We start from the raw sequence: 21,669 nt of genomic DNA, 5'->3' as shown, positions 1-21,669 counted from the left end.
GTTTCCTTGCACAAAGTGCGAAAAAACGTAAAGCATTCAGAAAGCTCTCAATCGCCATCGCCAGATATCTCATGAGGAAGCAGCGTTTTGCAGCGATCGATTTTGCTGCCCATTGGGATGTTCAGAGATGTTATTTCGTAAGGCTACTGATTTAGTTGCTCACACTAAAGAAAACCATGGTGACAATTTAGGTAACTTTCCTACAAAAAATATTTTTTTTAAATTTTTAATGCTTTAGGGGAGACAGTGGTACATTTTAAAAATACGAAAGATTTCTAGTGCTGGAAGGATGAAGTCGATAAGAAAAGAAGAGCAAAGTATGTGAAGACTACTGGAAAAAGCCTGTCGAAAAAAGGTTTTTGTTTTGACAAAACCTTTTTGCATTTTAATAACTTCGTCGTAATTAGGAAAAGACTCCGTCGAGTACTTCGTCTGCTGTAGAGACGGGACGGCGAAAACGAATACCTGACAGCACGCAAAACAGCCGCAAAAAGGCCAGGAGCAGCATTACGTCCATCGAAGACAATTGGAGGGACCTCTCTTGCAAGTATGCACGTGATGTATCATTCAGACAGTTCCGTATCTGTTTGGCACATTCCAACTCACTCCGGCCATAAAAATAGAAAGGATCCCGTTTTTGTATTTCCCATCCCAGAAAATATCGAAGAAAACGCACGCCAGAAAGGATTGATCGGCATTCCCGTAGAAAGAATTATTAGAGGTCAGAGCAATGCACGCACTGTGGATAAAGAAATAACCTCAATTAACTGACGTAACATTTTAAGATATTCGACAAACCATTGGGTAACGAAGGAACCGAGGCGATTTTGAATCAAGAGCCAAACTAGAACACCTCATCACAAAACAAGACTGTAGAAATTACCTTAGAGAAATAAACGAAGTCGCTTCCGGAATATGTCATGACAACGACGCCCTGTCTCTTGACTTGATTGTTCAGCAATTGCGGAATGAACGTTACGATCCTATAACAATCTACAAACCTTACGGTGTAAAAAGTAAAGAGCTACCTCAAGTGCAAAAGATGCATTTATTTTGGGTAAAAATCTACTACCTGTTTCTCGCTTTATTAGTTAATTAATTTCTGAATACAGGTTTGATGACCAGCACACAAAAACATGCCTTAGAAGCGTTCGGAAATCAAATTATTTGCATGGACACTAGGCACAAAACGACTTAGTACGCACAAATCAAGCTTCTGACCTTGATGGTTGCTGATGACTACGGAGAGGGTACAAGACGTTGACATTCCTTTTAATTGTTGTTCATACTTTTGTAGGAATAGCAGTCGCTTGGCTAATCACCGATAGGGAGACAACCCTGCGCATTAAACTGTTTCTGGAAAGCGTCTTTTTGCGAGTCCCTAACATAGAAGTGAACGCAATCATGACTGATGATGGTAAGGTTTTACAATAAAAATACAAGTATTACCATCACCTAATACAAAATAATTAACAAAATAACAATTTTCAATTTACAATTAGACTTATCACCGTCGGGGGCAATAGAATTAGTGTTTGGTGAAACCACGAAGCATGTCCTTCGTCGATGGCACATTGAACGATTTTCATCTTTTATCATTTCTGCTTCTGAAACTAAACATAAAATTCAGAGCTTGAAAAAGAGCTTTGCATGCCGTCAAAAGACAATCACGCCGACATGTGGACCTGCCTGCTTGGTTTTATTGAATTGACAGACGAGGCTAACTTTCGTGAGACGGTACAAGCGTTTCTAACTACCTGAAAAGGGCCAGAGAAGCAGTTTGTCGAGTATTTGAAAACCACGTATTGTTCAAGGCTAGGTAACAACAATATCACAATTTTCTTACAAAAAGTCATTGCTCTGTTTCGAATGCAGAGAAACGGGCGCTGTGCTTTCGAAATTTTGATCATTTGGACACGGATACTAATATGTTCGTCGAAAGGTGATAAGACAAAAATACACCATGAAATTATTTGCAGCACTTACTTTAGCTTTCACAATAAGCTCAAGCATAATCCTGACTATCTGAATAGCCAGAGAAATCGACGCTGCTATGTTTTGCTACGCATTCTCCTGAAACTCGAAGAAGATCAGTATTTTGCAATACAACAAAAGCAGAAAAACCTTAAAGTGAAGAAAGCGATGTTTAAGAAAAAGTCCCGTCACATCAAAGCAATATCAATTGACTGGGATTCCATAAATGTAACCTACTAAAGCATAACGATTTCATGTGAATAAAAAAGTTTTTCCTCAACTTTAGATAATTGAAAGTAATGCGTGGTCTGTCGAATCTCAATCGGGACGTGGCGTCTACAAAGTAGAAAGAAGAGAACACTGCACGAAAGAAACATGCGAACTTACGCATCCCAAGCAATGCCATGAAGAGCCGTGCCAATTTCTCTGCAGGCACATATTTACTTGCAGCTTCCCCGATTACAGCTTCGGCCATCTTTGCAAACACACGCACGCAGTCAACCAGTTGACGAATGAACGAGGATTTTGCATCACAAATTTGGGCGGAGATGAAGTGCCTCCAGCTCTTACATTCGACCCAGCAAATCGACACCGTCAGCTTCGTCACCAATCCCAACTGCAGCCTTGTCACCAGCTCCAGCTCCGTCACCGTTGTCGTTACATGTACCTGAAAAAGAAGATTCCGGTAACACGTTATAATTATTAAAATCAACATTAAGAGAAACTCACTCTTACACAGAAAAAAAATTGCAAAGATTTAACAGCAAATTGACGTCTTAAAGAAAGGCTTGAAAGCCCTAACCTTCACTGCTTGCAGTTTATCACAAATGTCCTCAACTTGGCCATAGCAGAAAAGGAAGTGGAGGACGTCGAAGAGAGACCACTAACTATCGGACAGGCCATATTCGTTCCTTCCGGAAAAAAGTCGGAGCTTCACCCAAGACTAGGCATGACTAAAAAACAAAAGAAGAGAAAATCAAAGCCAACGTACCACAGTTCTTGCCTATTACCGTGACGTAATTCGTGTTGGTTAGGCATCCAAGTAGCTCCGCAAAACGACTTGCTATAAGCAACGTTAAGGCCAGAAATCAAATTGAACATTCTCGCACTAAAACCAAACAAAGTGAGATTATTTGTTTTTGCTACACCAGGATACCATTGATTAATTAAATATTTAATAAACATCTTAGGTAATAAATTACCGCAAAAATCTTCCGAAAGAGTGCTTGCAAAAAACCGCAGTAATTCCAGAAGTACAAGTAGCACACAAGTTAAAGTTGCCAGTGCTTTTCGACAACAGCCAAATCTGGCACGATTTTTACGATCACAGAGAAGGGTACTGCAGGATGTCAGCGGCGACGGAAACTGCCTTTTCCGAGCTCTTGCCCTTCAGGTCTACGGAAAGGAGCGGATGTGGAACAACATGAGGTCGATCATAGTGTCCCACCTAAAATCCCACCAACACGTAAACGAAAATTTCTAGATGGCAACATCTGCGGAGAAAACATTCGCAGATCACGTTGAGAACATGCAACTGAACGGCACTTGGGTAACTCACGTCGAGATCTTCGCCGCAGCCAACATCTTCGGAGTGGATATTTTTATTTGCTCGCCTCACCCAAGGTGAAAGCATTACGAGTGGCATCGTTTTCAACTCAGAAACGCAGAAAAAGTCGCATCTGTGATGAAAAATTCTCGAGCGCTCTCAGTATACCCCTACACTTTACAGCATATGGAGGTAGCTCATACAGGAAACCACCACATAATCATCCGGCATGAGGATGAACGTCTAGGCGAGAAGCTTGACTGTCCCAGAATTATATGACGACTTGTTACTAAGTTTGTGCGTACTTGTTACTGAGTTTGTGCCTACTTGTTGCGTAAAACGTCATGGATGACGTGGTAATAATGAATATTAACCCGATTCCATCTCGGGATATAACGCGATTGGTATAAATGACACCTCGAAACTGCTTACTTGACAGCCATTTTTAAAGAATGAGACGCCGTAATGAACGTCAAGACCGATGACTGTAAGACCAACGACTGCAAGACCAAGAACTGCAGATGCCGGATCCATATGTAATGTTCGCCACCGAATTTTACCATTAGATACAGGTAATGGTCCTAAATACAAACAAGGAAAGAACGACCACGCTGGGACATGGAGGACAAAAGAGTACCCTGGTGGCCAGCTTGGCTGCCGTTAAAGAGTCCCAGTTTCGCTTAGCACTGCTGAAAATAATAAAATAAAATTAATGTTTTTATTCCTTAATCTGCAGAACTGATTGGCGCCAAAGACCGAGAAACCCAAACAATTGTTTGCGTTGTTTGATCAATGGCCATGTCGTATAAGAATGGCTATGGGGTAAGCAGTTTCGGAGGCGTTCATACAACATGAGCTCGATTGCATTCTTTAGAGCAAGATGCGCATCTGCCAATTGATGACTGCGAGTCGTCGTCAGAAGCGACGTCGTCGGATGTCGAAGACCGCCGCAAAGTTCGAAGAGTTCACTTCACGATGATGACCACGACAGCGAAAGCGACAACAACGACGGCAGCAACTACAATGTCAATAGTGACCGCGGCGACAACTGTGACGACGGCGACAACAGTGACGATGGCAGCGACGACAGCGGTGACGACGGCAGTAACAACGGAGGTGACGACGGAGCAGCGATAGCAACGGCAAGGACGGCGAAAGCGATGACGACAGCACAGCGACCGCGGCGACTACAGTGACCGCGGCGACCATGGTGACTACGGCGGAAGCGATTACAAGGCAGCGCTGAAGATGATGGCGGCTACGACAGCGGTAATGACAGGAAGCTTCAGTCGCAAACGCGCGTTAGTGCTTGACAGATTTGACATAATCAAGGAAATTCTGTCTTTTTGGTAAAGTATATATACAGCTTGCTTTGTATCCTGTATTAAACGCATATCTAAGCACTTAAATATCTTAGACTTAGTTAGGAAATGTCTGGCTTCCTCTTTTCAGTCGAGCGCTACACCTCGATTTTGACTCGCATTTCGGAGGAATCGTCAGAGTATCGGGTCACCATGCTCCTTAGCGCTATCGGTCCGTTCGGCGTTCCCATGTTCAACAACCGCCAAGCAATCGTGTACTGCCTCTCACGGCAAAATGGGTTGGTGAATTAACCTAATCTACGAGCGATATGTACTTGTGGATCGTTGACAGGGAGCTCCTGAAGATTTCGAGGACTATCTCACTGATCTGAAGGCCATCGTACGTCGTTGCGACTATGGGCCTTTGGAATATGCACTACTCCACGATCGCATCTTTTACTGCATTGTGAGCGAATCTGTGAGTAAGCGGCTGCTGTCAAAGAATGATCTCACGCTCGAGAAATGTATCGCACTCTGCCGTGCCGACGCGAAAACCACAACCCAAGCGCAGATGATGGCCATGTTTGGACCCCGAAACCGACAGTTGATCAGCCTCATTCCGTGCGCTCGCTGTCTCGCTGCCCCGCTACGCGCAAGGCACCAGGTTGGAATTCTCACAAAATCGCCCCTGTCGCGAGAAAGAAGGAGAGCGATAACGCCCATCGCAACTCCACGTCGCGCCCTCTCGCATCAACTGCCACTATTGTGGTTAAAACCATTTATATAGCCTAAAGCGCTGTTCGGCGGTCGGTAAAAAATTTTCTAGCTGCGGCGTGTCGATCACTTTCCTCGAGTGTGTTGGAAACGCCTCGAGCGGTAATACCGTAAACTACGGAGTAAATGCCTAGTCTCGCGTAGCCAGAAACTCCCCCTTCGTGTTGATATCCACGCCGGGAGAGGGTCTGGTGACATCCCTTTGATGTCGCTGTGTTCCGCTGCCCATATTATCGAGGGGGATAATTGGTAGTCACATGTCGCGTTGCCATAGGATGTCGCACGCGACGTGGTAGCAACGTTAGTCTTACGGTAGGATCAGAATCTCGTCGGTTTCGTAGGTCGAGGTTTGCGCGGAAGCCAGGCTCAGACCAGACGCGGATGCCTTCCGCGCGAACCTCGACGTGCAAAACCGACGAGATTCTTATCTACCGTAAGACTAACGTTGGCGTGCGACACGCTATGGCAAAGCGACATGTGACTGCCAATTATCCCCCTCGATAATTGGGGCAGCGGAACACAGCGACATCAAAGGGATGTCGCCAGACCCTCTCCCGGCGTGGATATCAACACGAAGGGGAGTGTCTGGCTACGCGAGACTAGTAAACGCCCATGGGCGTTGTAGGACTGGTCCAAAAGAGGGGAGTGGGCGCTTACTATGTGTTTGTGCAAACCATTCACGTAGGGAACGCCTATGTGATGAACTGTTTTATTCAGGAACCCGTTAATGCTTGAAATGAAACGTACAGTTTCGGCGCTAGTCTTCTAAGTCACCAAAAAACCGATTTCTTCAGCATTACTCTAAATTGGAACTGGACACTGATTCCCTGTCTTCTTCATCCGGATTTTTTTCATCATTTTCTTCAATGACTAGAACATCGTTGACGTATTCATCTTCTCTTCCGTCTAAAGCGATGGAAATTCCGCAAACACGAGAAGATTTGACAATAATGGCATCAGATATTTGCCTCAATGTAGCCGAGACCTAATCAATGACGTTTTGCCTTGAAGGCTGTTTTAAGTTGACACGTCAAGTGTTTTCACCTCCACTGTTTTTGATCCAGGAGCTCCACAAGTTTCGAACATGCTTTTTAAAAGGCGTATTGAGGCAACAATCCATTGGCTTGAAAATTGAAGTACAGCCTCCTGGAATTAACATTACATCGGAATTGCATTCTTTGATCATAATCTGCCCGCTCTCTTTCGATTGGTGTGGGCAGTATTTGTCAAAAATGAGTAAACGGCGATCTGGTTTCTTTCCATACGTTGTTCTAAGCCACGTATGAAATATTTCGCTTGTTATCCTACCATTCTTGCTTGCTTTGACACGAGCATTATCCGGAATCCTAAAAGATTTCCCTACTGTGTCACCTAGCTTGCCGTTTTTGTCTTTGCAAATTAAAAAGTATGGGAATTTTTATCCACTTGCTGTTGCTGCTAAAGTGACTGTAGAACCTTTCTTTTCGGCGGTGGTCGTCTTGATTCGGATTGTTTTCTGACCTCGTATCGCACTAGTTCCTCTGGATGGCATGTCAAACGTTACCATAGTTTGATCCATGTTAACAATTTCATCGGGGCTAACGCCCCAAGTTCTCCTATAAGAGATCACTGACCTAAAAAATTCATCGATAATGAAGCGGCAGTTAATGATATCGAAACACTTCGCTTTCTAAAGCGGTGAAGATGTTTCACAAGAATCCTTAGAAGAAATCAGAGACATCCTCTATCCCAAAGAAACCGATGTTCCAGTCTTTTCAGAGCGGCCCGTCTGGAGAGCGCCGACCGGGCTTCAGCCGGGATCGTTACCACGACCGGTCTTTTCAGTTCCAAGGGAGAAAACCGGAATGGTCAACACATCCCGGTCCTCGGTGCAATGAGGGATTCAATGCATCCCGGAACCAGCAGTCCCGTATCAAGCGGGACGACAGTCAACGGTAACGTCTTTCACAACTTTTGCAGTAATTCAGCAGCTGGAAGTGACCTTGTCGTCTTACCTAAAGCACCTCGTCGACCCTTTGATAAAAATTCCTTTGTTTTGGAAGGATCTGCCTATTGCAGCTCACCTTCCCCACTTCATTCACAACTGGCGTGTGATTGCACACGACGATTCGGTTCTAGAAGCGATTCAAGGTTATCGTCTGGCCTTTGCACACCAAGCGGTTCAGCATCATCCACCTCGTTAACGAAGCCTAACACCAACCGAAGCTTTGGCGCTGACACAGGAGATCAGCAACATGCTCGAGAAAAGGGCAATATATCCCGTCTTTCCAAACTCGCCGAGATTCCTTAGCAAGATGTTCGTGGTCCCGAAGAAGAGAGGGGACTGGAGACCGGTAATCAATCTACGACCACTGAACGCGTTCTTGTCGTACGAGCATTTCAAAATGGAAGGTATTCGCCTTCTGCGCAACCTTCTCCATCAAGGAGACCTAATGGCCAAAGTCGATCTCAAGGGTGCCTATTTCTCGGTGGCGATAGACAGCAAAGCGCAGAAATTTCTGGGCTTTCTGTAGAAATACAAGACGTACCAGTTCCGCTCTTTTCGTTTGGCCTCGCTTCCGCCCACAGAGTTTTCACAGAACTGCTGCGTCCGGCGGCAGCCGCCCTTCGAGCGAAAGGCCTGCGGATGATCATATACCTCGACGATATCCTGCTGTTGGCGTCATTTCAGGAAGAAATAGACTGTCATTCTTCTTTGCTGTTGAAAACTCTCACTGCCTTGGGGTTTTTGATCAATACAGCGAAGTCAATCCTGAAAGCGACACAGCGTCTGGAGTTTCTGGAGTTTGTGGCAGACTCATTGGTTTCCCTGCGGGATACTTCTGCGGTAATTGTCGCGGGATCTTCACAGGCACTCTTTTCCCTCTCTTTCAAATGCCAATTTTTGTTCACGGTTCTTCTTCTGAGTAGCTACATCGTAGCCAAAATAACGCCAGGATACTTCACAGTTATTTTTCCATCTACCACCTCTGCGCCCTCTTCATAATTAATCCAAAGAGCTTTGCTTTTCAGAACAGCTTCTCCGTTGAGACTCTTTTTTCTGTCAGTTTATTGACGCGTCAGGGGCGACTGTTCGAGAATACCGTATGAGTAGAAACTTTGCGGGTAACAAATTTCGCGGATTTCGCGGATTTTGAGTTAACCGCGAAATTTAATCTCCGCAGAAATCGTGAAACACACTAAAAGTACATGTAAAAGTCTCTTTCTGCAAAAATATTTACTGCGAAAATCTAGAAAACGTGAATCCGCGAAATTTGTTATCCGCAAAAGTTTCCACTCATACGGTTCAGCCTTCATTTTAATCACAGTGAACGGTTTGAGCGGTCTGGCGTTCCGGAGAAATTCGATATAGTGGGAAGGCGCATAAGATATTGATCCTATTTTTCTTTTTGAAATGTGGCCAAAATCTCTGTGATTTGGAAGATACGTATGCTCCCTGACAAGAAATTTGTGATCAATTCTTGATAAACTCTCTTTGTGTATCAATGTATTGAACAGGCTCATCATGACGAATTTTGTTGGCCAAAACAGCTATCGGAGTAACAAATTAGGTATCGAGCGTCTTTAACCCGCGCAGAAACGTGGTTGGACAAACAAGATGCTATTTCATCAGGACCTTTACCTGCTGTAGATTCATTCCATGCGTAAAGATAAGCAGAGTCATCACTCGTATGGTGAATTCCCAGTACGAATACGTAGAGCTGCCGAAGATTGTACATTGCTGAATGAGTCATTGATGGAACAGGCGAATTCTGCATCATGTCAAACGTTAGGACTAACGCTTCTGACTCTGGTTTTCTAGAGTTGTCGGTATCCTTCTTTAGACTAAGGTATCCTCTCCAGCTAATTTTTGATGCTCTGCAAGTTGAGCTATAAAAATATCATTTTCCTCACTTGTGATTTGAAGGTTAGCAGCTGCATTATTCAAATAGTCGCATTTTCCGCAAGTGTCTGATCTTGGAAATCCAAAGGAAAGATTAAACTGCTCATTAAAAATCTTCCTATACATCCATTCTGAAGCCAGCGGGGTTTCTTGAGTGCTTCTTAGAGTTCGACGCCTTGCAGGTTGATATTTCTTGACGTAAAGCCTGTACATTTCAGCAATGCTAAAATTCTCAGGAAGGTGTTCACGGTGCAGATTCTCTGATATAGAGTAGTGGCTTCGCTGACGAGGAAAACTTTCATTATGCTGCTTTACTTTTTCTATCACGTCGGCAGGAATGGCATTTGGACGAGGAGCGTATTTTCCTCTTTCAACAGGGACGATTTCTCCAGATGTCATCTTGTTTTGAAGTACTCGAACTCTTTTCGGATTGATCCAGTGAACTGCACAGAAAGATTTTCGGCGAACTTGAATACACGTTCCGTTCTGCAAACGCAGGTGGTATTCGAAAGAATGTTGTCTTCGAGAAATTTCACGCACTCGCGTTCGGACGACTGGCTTTACGTTGATCTGACCTTCTAGGTAAATATTTTGCAGATCGCAGCTTTCTGAATTATAGAAAGCCTTAAAAATTTGCTCCGCTTCTTCAGACGATACATTTCGATGGCAACAGTAGCTGCAGCGGCACGTTATAGCTCTCATCGTCGTTTTCTTAACGATTCTCCCTTTAGAATCGACGTATTCTTTACCGGAAACTTTCAGCTTCTTGTTTTTGTTCCTAGTCCACTTGTCAAGCTGTCGCAAACGCTTTCTTCCCTTTCTCTGGCTTTCTTCAGTGACATCCATTGTAAGTACGAGTGTGAAGTAAATTGCGATAAGCGTCAAGTGGTCTTTCAGAAGAAAACCTGCTATATCTCCGTTAATCCTTTACGGATAGAACTTTAATTAACACATGAATCTCCGACGTCTAAACTATACTTTCCGGATCTCCGACGTCTAAACTATACTTTCCGGCAGTTAACTGAATTTTGTACAATATGGCGCTTAGGCCCTTTTGCACTCAGCCCTTCATTTAATTTACTGTCACGAAATTGCTTGTCACACTCTTTCCCAAGTAGAAAAAAGATCTATGAAAGTTATAAAACAGTTTGAAAAAGTACCTAACATCATATGGACCTAGATGAACGATGAATAGATAACATGGCAGAATAATCTTGATTTATACACAAAGACGCAAGAAACAGCAGCTGGTCTCCCTCCTTAAGCATTTCAAACTGGAACACGTTCAACTGACGTCATACTTTCGTATGGCGGTTGACTTGGCGGCAACGTCTTTTTTTTGCAGGATATTCAATAAAGCATTTGATTGCCTTAACATTCGCAGTCTTTGCAATTCTAAAGCAAGTGGTCGTGGCTACAAGACGAACGGCTTAAAAGATGCACATTACAGGTGAAACAACAAGAAGCAGATGCATAATATCCCTGGCAATTTGGAGAGCAGCAACCTCTAACTAACTTGGCGCCTGAACTCCTCTTGATTAAAAGAATACGAATTGGCGTTTTTGTCTTCATATCCATAGCATAAATATCTGAATTCCTCTTGATTTTAAAAATAAGATTTTGCGTTTCCGTCTTCTTATGCAACACCTCAATATCTGCAAGTGCATCTGATTGATCGCCTGGCATCTCCATCGGGAACTCCTTTTCGATGTGGAATTCGTCGCCTTTAAAACACTTGTCAAAAAGGAGAACAGATTATCTATTCACAAGAAAATAAAAACAGAAAATTTAATTTCAACATTTGTTGCTCAAGTAGAACTTAACATCTCACACAAAAACTTTCTAATACCACAAAATTATCGCAATCTCTCATACAAAACTTCTGTACTGGCGTCAAAATTATCGCCCACAATGTCCACTAGGGACAGGCAAAGATCACTACACTTCTTCCAATGGAAATACAGTACATCGTCGATTATCCAAACGTTGACTATCAAAATTATCGATTATCCGTAATCAATTTTAATGACACGCGACGTGTTACACGTCATCAAAACCAACGTCATTTTAACGCGAGTTGTTAAAATAACGTTGTAAATAGGGAAAAGATCAAAAAGTGACAAACGATTTGCTCCTATATTAGTTTCTCTTAAATCTTGCAAAGTTAAAACAATTTAAAACTCGTTTATTTATTAACTAAATATTCGGATCGATTATCCGAAAAATCGATTATCCGAACACCCCAAGAACCATAGGGGTTCGGATAATCGACGTAGCACTGTACTCTTCTTTGAAGAAGTGCGCTTCCACCAATGAATATACTTCTTTAGCTAGAATTACGGATGAAGCGGTCACAGACGGTCAATCGGTTGCTTTTGTCAGCGAAAGAGGCCAATTTGACAAACGCAACACGATCGGGCTTGGAGCCGGAATGAAAAAATCGGACACCTAGAGAGAGATGTGTCCAGAGTGAGAGCGGCGTCTTTTGGCTGCAACTAAATAAATGTAAATAAGTTTTTATTTTTAAAAAAAATTTACAAATTATTAATTTGTATTGATTATTAGAATAATAATCATGGAGCCGCACTCAATGGAAGAGGGGATCTAGGAATTGGAGGTTTGGTTCTGTGACTGCAAGGTCAGTGTCTGCAAGCCTGATTCTTTCTCGCTGTCAGAGGACGAAATGAAGAGAAGGTTCTCCTCAGGAGCAGCAAATGTATTTCGCGCCGGTGTACCCAAGAACGCAAGCCCTTAGCCATATGAAATATCTATTCTAAAATTCTGATATTTATCAAAGGCTTACGGCGAGTGCCAGGTATACCTACAATTCCAAAGCCATTGTTGCTAAGGATAACAAGAGTGTTCATTCCAAATGCCGGCCGAACCTATTCAGTGATGTATCGAACGTTTGCCGTGTCTTCGTTGACAGAGATATGACATTGCGTCTGCAGGGGAGAGACTTTACCGCGTTTGACTCTTGCGCCGCGCACGACGAGAGTGTTCGTGCCCGTTCTCTTTTCCTTTGCGCGACGGGCGCTTACCTTTGAAGACAAACGTTGGCCGCCTTGTCATTGCGCCTGTGATCGCTCATCCAAACGCACTTCGGACAGATCAAATGATCCCGCAACGTCGGGAAACTCGACCCTGCCGCAGAACGTGTCCGTAAGATGAAGAGTTATGTCGATAACCTGACCGTGATATGTGTTATAGTGCAGCAATGGTGTTGGGCGAACCTTGAACAGGGCAACGAGCAGAGCGGCTGTAAACTGACTTTCACCCATCTTGATATAATTTCGCCCCTAAAGAGCGCAATTCTTTGTCCGTCATGGTGAACGCTGATCGGCTCAGAATCATAGTTGGCACGTACACTGTGCGCACGAAATGTGCGTAGAGTCCGGTCTCCAAAAGATTCCCGTACAATTATAACTGCTACTCATGCAAGACGTTCATCCACAAATTGTCAGAGATTTAAAACGTTCTGTCAGAACATACGCCAAAATCAGCACGTAGCTCCGTTCACAAATGCCTGCGACAAGTGGAATAAGCTCGCAAAGGTTTGTTTGACGCAAACAGAAGTTGACAGGCTAGTGCGAGACGCCGTTTTTGAGGTACATCAATAGACCGCCCTTCTAAAGTTGACGCAAAACTACTATCTGTCCAGCTTCAGTTGGCCTATAAGAAAAGCTTAATAACTTCTGCTACGATCGTCGTACAACGGCCACCTTGGTACCGCTGTAAAACGCAAGACAAGGGCATTTTCGCTATGTAAACGGACGAAATGATATAGCGTACCGTGCGCATTAGAGGCGTGAGTGGGCGCGATCTAATTATGTCATTAATTTAACTTAGTTACAATGACGTGTCTATAACTCGATCTTGAATCAATAACATGTCGTCGTTCTCGTCGCGATCGTCTTCGGAACTATTGCTTTCGCTCTCAGGTAAGCCCGCGGGGTCCTCTTCGCCTTCGGAGACGGTTTTGTCTTTGTCGACGTTGATCTGAATAATATTGTCCTCAACCGCTTCTTCCTGGAGACCGTCAACAACCCAGAATCGTTCTTCTTCGCTTTCCGTGTGCCGGCAAAATGCTTCCCACATAGCCGGTAGAACGGCGGCGAAGCTTGCAGGCACCAGCTGTTCCAAATCAGCCAGCTTGAAGGTCGTATTGTGCCTTCGTAGATACCCCTTAACCTGAGACCAAGCAAGCTCGATTGGATTAAGTTCGCAATGTGCTACTGGGCTTCTTAGAACGGCGTGATCGTGGCGACGCGCAATTTCGTTTGTAACGAATTTTTTCATTGGTTGGCACTTTTTCGATTACTGAAATGTGATATGGTGCATTGTCCATAATAATGACAGAGTTTGGTGGGCAGTTGGAGATGAGCTTTACTTCGAACCACTCATTGAAGTGAGTTGAGTTCATCTCGTCGTGGTAATCACCACTATTTGTTTTTGATTGAAAAACAGCGAACAATTTGGAATCCACCCGTCCTTCGAACCCGATGAAAGCAATTCAGAATTGTCAGTATATCCATGTATGAAATAGAGATCACCGGCGTTGAGAATGATAAGTCTCTGTCCTCGCCCCGATGGACGTTTCGAACCACCTTTTCCTGATTCGTCTAACCAGATTCTCTCTGGGGAAATATGTGCATTGGCCAAAGATTCATCAAGGTACATAAGAGGTCGCCTTTCTCGTTGATATTTCTTTACTGACCGCCAAAATTTATAACGCTAATCAACAATTTCTTTTCTTTCGTAGACCTATACTTTTCGTTTCTTTGTTAATACTTGAAGCCCATATTTTTCAGAAGGAGAGACAGCGTCGACCGCCCTCCGCGGAAGACTCCTTTCTCCCTCAGTGCCTGCAAGAGATTCCTAAGGGTAGGGTAATCCCGCCGTTCGTAAAACTGTTGAATTGTCTGCCTTACAGCACTGCATCCGCAAGAGGTAGATGCACTTTCAGCAGAAGTCATCACTTCAGCTCGATACTGTAAATTTGACAATTGGACGTACATTAATTAATAGTGATTTTATTGCATCTTTGACGTGCAGTTTACCTGTCACCTGAGTGCGCTGTTTCTTCATCTTGGAAGAAAGTAATGATTGAAGGTCTTCAGAAACGGGTTGCTCTACAGGCGATTGACGAGTGTCACTGTGTGGCGGAGTGGTATGGACAGTTCTGCACAGGTTACTGAGACTTTATCTCTATCCTTAGGGGTAACGATTTTAGGAAGGACTATGCAAGGCTATTGGAATTCAGATGTCTTTCGCCTTGCCCTGTCATAGTCTTGACGGCCACAGCCACCCAGTCTATGATGAATATCATTGTTCAAAGAGTGGGGCTCAAGGATCCTGTGTTTGTGCTGCGGCCTATTAACCGCAGCAATATCTATATGGCAGTTATGCAAAGAAAGAAAACAGATGCGGTTGGTGGAGTCTATGTATTTGAAATTGGGTTTTGACCTGTACTATATAGCTTTCACTGGCTCCTCTTCTATCTGCCTTGGATGACTCGCATGAGACGCCTATACCAAAAACAATCGTGTTCGTGAGGACAAAAGAAGAGGCGTCGTCACTGTGGCGTCTCATGAGAGGGCATAAATTTGTGGGCGTACACCACAGCTCTCTGAGCTCATACGAACAACGAGACGTTGAGAAAGAGTTCAGGATCGGCGAGAAGAGAATTGTCATAGCGACAATCGGCTTTGGAATGGTATTCAAAGTCCTGCACTAGCCGAATAAAAAATGGTTTACGACGTTGACTACTTCAGGGCATTGACATTTGCGACGTCAGACTCGTCATTCATTTCGGCATCCCCACGTCTGTTGCCCAGTTATTCCAGGTAAGTGTACGTAACCTAATGAACAAGTCAAAAGAGCTGATAAATTTACGAAATGCTGGTCTGTACAGATGTTTGGAAGAGCTGGCAGGGACACTATGCCTAGCACCGCTATTGTCATGTTCCGGCCAGGACAATTGAAAGCTCGGTCTGTAGATGCGGATGTTCGAAGTATTCTCGCGACGAGGAAGTGCTTTCGAAAATCCCTAGTTCGCGCACTAGACAGCCCATTCGAAGACGGGTGTCAAGAAGAACTTCCCTGCTGTTCTAGCTGCAGCGAAGAGCCGGACGACCCTTACGGCTTCTTTGTTTATCATGGTCATTTCTCAAAAAAGCGGAGACCTGGCGAACAATGTGGAAGGGAATCATCGAGGGCTAGGAGAAAGAAGGTAAGGAAAGGAAGGCATCATTTCCTAAACAAGCATTTTTTCCTCTTCAGATATGCAGCGAATCACCCATTTGTCCGAGGCTGTTAACAATGCTTACCTGTTGGCGAAGAGAGCATTCTGCACAATATCCAATTGGCCTTGGATGCGAAACTGTCGCTACCAATGCAACCCTCAGGAACATCATCCTACGGAGAGACAGTCTTAACACATTAGATGACATAAAATGCTTACCTGGAATAATGGAGCGGTACGCATTGTCGCTTCATGGCCTGCTTCTACGGTATAAAAATGCTGTAATGGATCGAGTGCCTTTGGCACCATCTCAATCTGAGAATGTTATACATGATTAATATATCAGATCAGAAATGTCACTAATCTCCCTGCGAGAGTCATCACAATCTTCAACAGACACATCATCTTTACACAAAAAGCGTCTCAGCCATCCATCAGCTATCTTCTGCAAGCCTTCACGACGTGGATCAACTGTAGATTCCTTCATTTTGCGTTTTTCTTTCTCCGATGCGATGTCGTTATCAAGCAGTATTTGGACCATCTGCTCTATGTCCCTAGCTCCTGACCTCGTTGTATGAGATGGTGACCGCTTGGATTGAAGAATGCTGTCTGCCATCTTGCTAAATTCGACCAGTGATAAGGCGACTTTTGACACCAAAGCAACATGTTTTTTTGTTAGGTTTGCGCCGCTTGAGCGTACAGCGTTCTTCAAAATGCTGGAAGAGAGAAAGTAAGAATAAATTTGAGGAATAGGGTAGAATTACACATTCTACTCACAGGTTGTAATGCTCGACCAATTGGTCAATCGGCTTTCCGTGCGCAACTTTTCCACTTGAATTCACCGTTCTATGATGTGTGTGTATGTAGCACATTTCCGGGCTCCAATCAGCGGCGAGGTTAGCTAAGAAATTAGCTGCTTCAGATGAATAATTTACTTTTCCCGCTCCCAGAAATAGTGGCAGCCAGTAACGCCACATTCTTATAATTTCGGGACCATTCTCCCATCTAATTGCGGTCCGGAGATTGACGTACAAGTAGCCCATGTGTAAAAGAGTACGATGGTAAGCATAAACAGCGTCGTCGTCTTCTTCGTAGATGGGCGGATCACGAACTCTGATGGTCTTCTCGTAGATAGTTTGCGCTGTTCTCTGAAGCCACTGGACCTGGTCCTCCTCTGGTATACTGAACGGCTCGTGGCAGGAAGAAATTCCCAGGTGACCGCAAATTGCCGCCATCAAATGCGCTTCATATACCTTTGAAACAATTTGTTTATTTTAGATCGACATCTAATCTCTCGTCACCTGCTGAAAGAATTCATCTGATGGTTGGAACTTCTTCGCATTGCGATCAACAGATGTTAAATTTAGCGCCGTCTTAAGATGATTCATTGTTCCATTGTCTTCAGGACTTCCCCACAGAGACTGCAGGCAGACTGTCAAGCACTCCCACGTGAAATGGAAATCGCCTACGAGAGTGGCACTCAGTGGAGTCACAGCAGAGGTTTCACTATACCGGGAGATTCTTTAGCCCATTGCAATCTTTCAAGTACTCTTCTCTCCGGCTGACGTATTCGCCTGGCACCTCTGATGTTTTTACAAGTAAGCTGATCGCCCACGACAGCCTTTCGTAATAGAACAATAAAAAGAAACACAGGGGTATTCTTCAGTTCACTTACAATAGGCTTGGCATCCTTTTTCTTTAGGTCTTTTACAAAAGATTCCAAAACGGTGATGGTGCCGTCCTTTGTACCTTCATTTGCATCAACAATTTCAAGCGCACAAACAACAGCCTTTGACGGCTTTTTGTGCGGCTCCATTTCTGGGCACGCAGACGACATATGCTTCAATGTAGGGAAATGGGTTGTCATGAATCTCATGACATGATTAGTGCCGTCTTTTCGTAGCTGAGCGTAGTCTTCTGGTGAAGGAAGTATGCTCCGGTCATCCAGATCCTGACGTTTGGGCCTCTAAAGGTAAAAAATGAACCTTAGCAATTGTTCTCTGTAGTTCGTACTGGAGAATCGCTGAAAGTGGGAAACTGAACGTGGGAGAGATCAATAACCAGACGCGTCGTCATGTCCCACATCTCCTTGTGCTTATCTACAACATCCTTTAGTTTCAAAAGGGTTTGGCATTATGTCTTTCGTGCTTTACCGGAACGTTCATGGCCGGTTCTTTTTGTTATATTAAGGTTGTCGTAAGCCAAAATTATGTTGCTGGAATCTGGCAGTGACTGGGAATGGCATTCGGCAATTTTCTAAAGGCATCGCCACGAGTGAGTGTACGAGGTCGCTACCCCAACGCTATTCATGTCATCAATTACCTATTAGACAAACTTTAACCTTTGGCAAGGTCCAAATATATCACTCATTTGTACCTGCCTGCTTGTACCCTTACTGATCATCTGAAAGGACATCAGTGTGGGAAGAACTGCAGCTCTCTGAGATCTCTGTTTCAGGATCATTGACATAATATGCAGAACTTTACTGCCATTTTTTTCGCCAGTGCGCGAACGGCCGTATCGAATGGGAGGCACCACTAGAGCGGTGAGCAGGTCGTAGAGTCGAGGAGCAAGTTTCTGGATTTGCTCCTGATATGAAACCATGTCCAAGAGAGAAGGGTCCTGCCTCGTTACAGTATCATTTTCTTCTTCGAACAGAACGATATTTTCAACCTCAGAAACCAGAAGTTTCATCACGCGTCCCCAGTCGAGATCTATTGAAAGAGACAATGAGAAGACATTCAAAAGCCAGTATTTCATTCCTTGCTATTTTTATCGCTGACAGGGTCACATTCCATTTCAATTTGAGGTTCAATTGATGGATTACATTGTGGCTCATCCATCGAAAGGCATTTTCTTTTCATGCCCGTATAGAAGTATGCTCTTTTCAGGTCTTTTTGCAGGTTCTTACGCCGGCTGGCCGGGAACGCGGTTCGAACAAGATTAGACACCTCTTTGGTGCCGAGTGAAAGATCAAGCCGGTCGTGAACAGCTTGGCGAACTTCCGCAACCGGCACACAATCATCTGGATCGCCTTCAACGTACTCCGTGCGCAACCTACGGATTAATACGTTACAAATCAAGCAGTCGCGGATTATTAGAAGGTGTACCAAGCGCATCGCTCCTCTAACGAAGACGAAGTATCCGAGGCCATGGATGGGAGGGACAGTAGAGTTGCAGGCCAATGATACGCGAGGTGTGTAATTGCATTAGAATACGATGGACCGCACCCACAACAGGGTGGTCCTCGTGACCTATGACGCAGACCAGTGGTACCAGGCCCTTCTCCCCTCCCGTGTTTATACGGGAGATCAGGGAGAAGGGCCTGGCAACGCGAGGCTACAGTTTGGCACTAATATTTGCCAGAAAGGATCTCCACAATTCTTTAAGGCCAGTTAGTCGGAGAACGTGAAATTCACGCCAAAGTGTCTCTCTGTTGATTGCTTTTTTCCAGGGCATCGTCCGGCAGTCATGAACACTTTCTTCAACATCTGAGAAACTTTCTGAAAGAAGTCTTCCGCTTCTTCTTGTATCTCAGCCACAGAAAGTTTCTCCACAAGTGTCTCCGTCTCCCTCAACATTTCTCAGCATTTATAGGACATTTTATAAAATCCCAAGTTTACCCGATAATTCTGACAGAATGCAAACCAACAAACTGGCCCGAGACGTGTTTGTACACTCCTACTCCATAGTAAGCGTACAAGTCTTGGTAGACTTTTATTCCGGCTCCAATAGGCCCGTAAAAATAAACCTCGTATTCAGCAGCGTCGCTCTAAATAGGAAACAGAACAATTAGGAGCGCCTACTAAACACAATAATAACATTGAAACTTTCTGTGATTACCCCGTAGACCTTGTTACCGCCTTTGCTTCGGTATTTCAAAAATTGAGCGTTCGGGTTCGGACATCGGCCGTAGTTGCCTGACAGGCAGGTGCCTCTGATTCCGTTTATATTGCTTGTAGACGGATAGCAGGTCTCAGAGAGGCATCTTAATAATGCTTTAGCTTGGAAAAGAATCCGAGAAACGATCATTTACCCGATGTTTTTCAAGTAGTTTTGAAATGCACTGAGTGGATCTCCAGCTTTGCATCCGTTTTGATTAGGGTAGTAGTCGCAGGAAATGAGCTACTGAGGTGAAATATTGTCATTAAGCAGAAAGTTCGTATATGGATTGCTATTCGATCGGCAATAACAGCTGAAATGCAATACATAGAAGAGATATCGAGGCGCATTTCCACACATACATGTTGCAGAATACGCCCAAGAGGAGGCGCATTTACCCTTCAAAACAAACTCGTCTAATCTGCATAGCATATGCACATATTTCACTTACCAGATCACGAGGAGTATGAATGCGACCGGGCCATTTCAAACGCCGGCGGCGGATGAAAAAGGGAATGGGAGGCTCCCCAAGGATTGCGTGGAAGCGAGGACTGGAGTTGGGCGCGAAGCTGAGAATCAGGCGAAAAGCCAACCATTGCACGACTCTCGCCAACGGTCATGTTTCGGAATCGTTTGCTAAAGCCTGCAGTCCATCTAGGAAAGCAGAAGTTGGGTTAGGTTCAACGTTGCACTTGGAGCTGTATACTTTACTTCGGGGTTGTTGTTCACTGCGTCGATGAGCTCCTGGGTGATGAGAGGTGAATCGAGGTCGGTGGGAGCGAGAGACGAGGGTACGTGGACCAAAGCAAAAGCCAAAACGATGAAGGCGAGCATCGCGTTAGGAAGAAAACAGCGTCTGTCTATATATACACCTGAAAAAAGCTCGCCTTATATGTGGACTCTGGGAGGAGGAGCCAGGAGCTGACGCCTAATGGGCTCCTTGCGTGCGGTCCCTTTGATCATTGCAGTTGTACATGATATGTTGATCTTTGAAGAGCTGCTGACGCGGACGAAACGCATGCAATGGCTGATTCGGAGACGATCTACGCGATGTCACGAGCTAAGTCTGGGCCCGCAAATGGCCACAGAATCACTTCAACAATCAACAGAGTCAAAGACAATCGATTGTTGTCGCTTGCAAATGTCTGACCGCTTTTAACTGGAAGCGACTGGTATCGATGTGAAAGATGCCCGAAGGTTGTTTTTTACCATGACCTCAGTAAGCGGCCGGCACCGAGGGGGGGGGGGGGGAATAGCTGCCTTCCTAGAATCTGCAAACGACTTTGTTTCGACTCAGACAACAACGAAGTCAGCGACAGATCTAGTTCCTATAATGCAAAAGCGCCCAAGGGTATTGTCTGTGGTATGTGCAGTCTCTAAGCATTGTGATGCATGACTGCAAGCCGCGACAGCTTCTGCTTTGTTTCACAACTCTAGCCACCACAACGAGGCACGCTTCTAACCTTATTTTCGCTCGTTGGAAAAGAGAATTTCGACCGACGATAGAGAAGAGCCAGGCCTCTATATAGGAACGGGTCAATTTGGCTTTTGCGCGATAGGGAACGACCGAGACTCACTGACTGCGACGTCTCAGTGTAGGCCATCGTAGTACTTTCAGATAGAACGATCGACTTCCGCAAATCAGCCTTTCCTTCTATTATGAAATGCGAAGAACTGATGGTGAGTTCGCTTAGGGAGCCTCACTTTTCCTTAAAAAAGCCAGCGCTGAGAAAAGTACTTTGGAAAGCGAGTCCACCGTCGCTGAAAGGCGTCCCGAACACCTTTCAGTCAAAAAGGTTGAAGGCCTTTCTACATTGTCAGTTACCCGGATGCTTTACGAACACGGACGTTTGATCACGGGCCTCGCTCGAACGATATCAAAAGCGTGTATCGTGTTCTAATCAGATTAGAAACGATCTCTGGCGCTGTCTTGTAAGCGAAATTCGATAGCTAGCGAAGCGATATATAAAACTTCACTATAGTAGGACTGCTTACTCTCAGACGCTGCAATCTACGCGTTCTAGTTGGTCTCCTTTGCGCAATAGCCGAATGAACGCTCTATCGA

The 21,669-nt window shown here is 44.6% G+C and overlaps 2 long non-coding RNA genes and 1 pseudogene across 2 annotated transcripts; all 3 read right to left on the bottom strand.

Moving 5' to 3' along the window:
* Positions 1-13,327: 13,327 nt before the first annotated feature.
* On the bottom strand, positions 13,328-16,338 carry LOC136196886 (uncharacterized; annotated as a pseudogene).
* Positions 16,339-17,233: 895 nt separating this feature from the next.
* Positions 17,234-17,805, bottom strand: LOC136196675 (uncharacterized). The gene is made up of 3 exons (XR_010672302.1): positions 17,736-17,805; positions 17,398-17,688; positions 17,234-17,343 (listed from the first exon to the last, which is right to left on the bottom strand). It is a non-coding gene; the product is annotated as an uncharacterized lncRNA (long non-coding RNA).
* Positions 17,806-19,350: 1,545 nt separating this feature from the next.
* Positions 19,351-19,808, bottom strand: LOC136196670 (uncharacterized). Its single transcript, XR_010672297.1, has 3 exons — positions 19,759-19,808; positions 19,566-19,710; positions 19,351-19,494 (listed from the first exon to the last, which is right to left on the bottom strand). It is a non-coding gene; the product is annotated as an uncharacterized lncRNA (long non-coding RNA).
* Positions 19,809-21,669: the final 1,861 nt, after the last annotated feature.

Source organism: Oscarella lobularis, chromosome 16 (assembly GCF_947507565.1).
Source record: "Oscarella lobularis chromosome 16, ooOscLobu1.1, whole genome shotgun sequence".
Classification (NCBI taxonomy): Eukaryota; Metazoa; Porifera; class Homoscleromorpha; order Homosclerophorida; family Oscarellidae; genus Oscarella; species Oscarella lobularis.
Note: the sequence above shows the minus strand (reverse complement) of the source record. Positions and strands in the feature narration are given on the sequence as shown.